We start from the raw sequence: 3,739 nt of genomic DNA, 5'->3' as shown, positions 1-3,739 counted from the left end.
TGTGCTAGTCTTTTGAGCTTAAGTCTGGGTCTTGTGTGTGCGTATTTGCTGTGATCTTTGTGACGTGTGTGAGTTGCTAATCCCTCCCTTGCTCCATGCTTCTTTGTGAACTTCAAGTGTAAGGGCGAGAGGCTCCAAGTTGTGGAGATTCCTCGCAAACGGGATTAAGAAAAGCAAAGAAAAACACCGTGGTATTCAAGTGGGTCTTTGGACCGCTTGAGAGGGGTTGATTGCAACCCTCGTCCGTTGGGACACCACAACGTGGAGTAGGCAAGCGTTGGTCTTGGCCGAACCACGGGATAACCACCGTGCCATCTCTGTGATTGATATCTTTGTGGTTATTGTGTGTTGTTGAGACTCCTCTCTAGCCACTTGGCAATTATTGTGCTAACACTTAACCAAGTTTTGTGGCTCAAGTTTTAAGTTTATCAAGATCACCTATTCACCCCCCCCTCTAGGTGCTCTCAATTGGTATCAGAGTCGTTCTCTTCAAGAAAGGGACTAACCGCCCGAAGAGATGGATCCTAAGGGGAAGGGAATCGTGATCAACGACAAGGAGAAGGAGTCCTTCGTCAACGAGCCAAAGGATGACAAGCCTACCGACTCGGGCTCGGGCCACAGACGCAAAGATGGGAAGAAGAAGAAGACAAGACGCATCAAGGAGATCATTTACTACGACGACAGCGATGAGTCCACTTCTTCCCAAAAGGACAACAACGACGACGACTACGAGAAAAAGAAAACGGTCAATTCAAACTTTTCTTTTGATTACTCTCGTATTCCTCAAAGTACAAATGCTCATTTATTATCTATTCCACTTGGTAAACCTCCTCATTTTGATGGAGAGGACTACGGATTTTGGAGTCACAAAATGCGTAGTCACTTGTTCTCTCTCCATCCTAGTATATGGGAGATTGTAGAGAGTGGAATGCACTTTGATAGTACGGATAGTCCTATGTTCATTAATGAGCAAATTCATAAAAATGCACAAGCTACTACTGTTCTTCTAGCTTCATTGTGCAGGGATGAATACCACAAAGTGAGCGGCTTGGATAACGCCAAGCAAATCTGGGACACCCTCAAGATCTCTCATGAGGGGAATGACGTCACAATGCTCACCAAGATGGAGTTGGTGGAGGGCGAACTCGGGAGGTTCGCTATGATAAGGGGAGAAGAGCCAACCCAAACATACAACCGGCTCAAGACCCTTGTCAACAAGATAAGAAGCTATGGAAGCACGCGATGGACGGACCATGACGTCGTCCGCCTAATGCTAAGGTCTTTTACTGTCCTTGATCCTCATCTTATAAACAATATTCGTGAGAATCCTAGGTACACCAAGATGACGCCCGAGGAGATACTTGGAAAGTTCGTAAGCGGGCGAATGATGATCAAGGAAGCAAGATACATGGACGACGCATTGAATGGTCCAATCAATGAGCCTCAACCTCTTGCTCTCAAGGCAACAAGAAGCAAGGAGACGCTACCTAGCAAGGTGGCACAAATTGAGGCTGCCAGACTTAATGATGAAGAGATGGCTCTTATCATCAAGAGATTCAAGACGACGCTAAAAGGTCGCAAGGGGCAGCCAAGCAAGACCAAGACAAAGGGGAAGCGCTCATGCTTCAAATGTGGTAAGCTTGGTCATTTTATTGCTAACTGTCCCGACAATGATAGTGATCAGGATCAAGGGAACAAGAGGGAGAAGAAGAAGAACTATAAGAAGGCAAAGGGCGAGGCGCATCTAGGCAAGGAGTGGGATTCGGATTGCTCCTCTTCCGACTCCGACAATGAAGGACTCGCCGCCACCGCCTTCAACAAGTCATCCCTCTTCCCCAACGAGCGTCACACATGCCTTATGGCAAGGGAGAAGAAGGTATGTACTCGAAACTCTACTTATGCTTCTTCAAGTGAGGACGAATCTAGTGATGAGGATGAAATAGATTATTCATGATTATTTAAAGGCCTAGATAGAACCAAGGTAGATAAAATTAATGAATTAATTGATGCCTTAAATGATAAGAATAGGCTTTTAGAAAAGCAAGAGGATTTGTTGTATGAAGAACATGACAAATATGTAGAAGCACAAAAATCTCATGCTCTAGAAGTTAAAAGAAATGAAATGCTTTCTTGTGAATTATCTTCTTGCCATGAGACAATTTCTAAATTAAGGAGCATTAATGATGATTTGAATGCGAAGTTAGAAATAGCTAGTAAATCAACATCTTGTGTAGAAATTGTTGCAACTTGTAATAGGTGTAAGGATTTTGACATTGATGCTTGTAGTGAACACCTAGTTACAATTTTCAAATTAAATGATGAAGTGGCTAGTCTTAATGCCCAACTTAAGACTAGCAAAAGTGAATTTGATAAGCTAAAATTTGCAAGGGATGCCTACAAGATTGGTAGACACCCCTCAATTAAGGATGGACTTGGTTTCAAGAGGGAAGCCAAGGACTTAACAAGCCATAAGCCTCCCATCTCCGCCAAGGAGAAAGGGAAGATCCCTATGGCTAGTAGTGCCAAAAAGAACCATGCTTTTATGTATCATGATAGAAGACAGTCTCATAGGAGTTGTAATGCTTATAATGCTTTTGATTCACATGCCTATGATTCTTATGCTATGTTTGCTTCTAGTTCTTCCTATATGCATGGTAGAGATATGCCTAGGAAAAATATTCATCATGTGCCTAGAAAGAATATTATTCATGTTCCTAGGAAAGTTATGAATGGACCCTCTACAATCTATCATGCTTTAAATGCTTCCTTTGCTATTTGTAGAAAGGATAGGAAGATAGTTGCTAGGAAATTAGGGGCAAAATGCAAGGGTGATAAAACTTGCATTTGGGTCCCTAAGACAATTGTGACTAACCTTGTAGGACCCAACAAGAGTTGGGTACCTAAGTCCCAAGCCTAAATTTGCCTTGCAGGTTTATGCATCCGGGGGTTCAAGCTGGATTATTGACAGCGGATGCACAAACCATATGACGGGGGAGAAGAAGATGTTCACCTCCTACGTCAAGAATAAGGATTCCCAAGATTCAATCATATTTGGTGATGGGAACCAAGGCAAGGTAAAAGGTTTAGGCAAGATTGCAATTTCAAATGAGCACTCTATCTCTAATGTATTTTTAGTTGAGTCTCTTGGATATAATTTGCTATCTGTTAGTCAATTATGTACTATGGGATATAATTGTCTATTTACAAATGTAGATGTGTCTGTCTTTAGAAGAAGTGATGGTTCATTAGCTTTTAAGGGTGTATTAGACGACAAACTTTATTTAGTTGATTTTGCAAAAGAGGAGGCCGGTCTAGATGCATGCTTAATAGCTAAGACTAGCATGGGCTGGCTGTGGCATCGTCGCTTAGCACATGTGGGGATGAAGAACCTTCACAAGCTTCTAAAGGAAGAACACGTGATAGGTTTGACTAACGTGCAATTCGAAAAAGATAGACCTTGTGCAGCTTGTCAGGCAGGTAAACAAGTGGGAGGAGCGCATCACAGCAAGAATGTGATGACCACATCAAGACCCCTGGAGCTGCTACATATGGACCTCTTCGGACCCGTCGCCTATCTAAGCATAGGAGGAAGTAAGTACGGTCTTGTTATTGTTGATGACTTTTCCCGCTTCACTTGGCTGTTCTTTTTGCAGGATAAGTCTGAAACCCAAGGGACCCTCAAGCGCTTCCTAAGGAGAGCTCAAAATGAGTTTGAGCTCAAGGTGAAGAAGATAAGGAG

The sequence above is a fragment of the Zea mays genome, chromosome 2 (assembly GCF_902167145.1).
Source record: "Zea mays cultivar B73 chromosome 2, Zm-B73-REFERENCE-NAM-5.0, whole genome shotgun sequence".
In the NCBI taxonomy this organism is placed as follows: Eukaryota; Viridiplantae; Streptophyta; class Magnoliopsida; order Poales; family Poaceae; genus Zea; species Zea mays.
Note: the sequence above shows the minus strand (reverse complement) of the source record.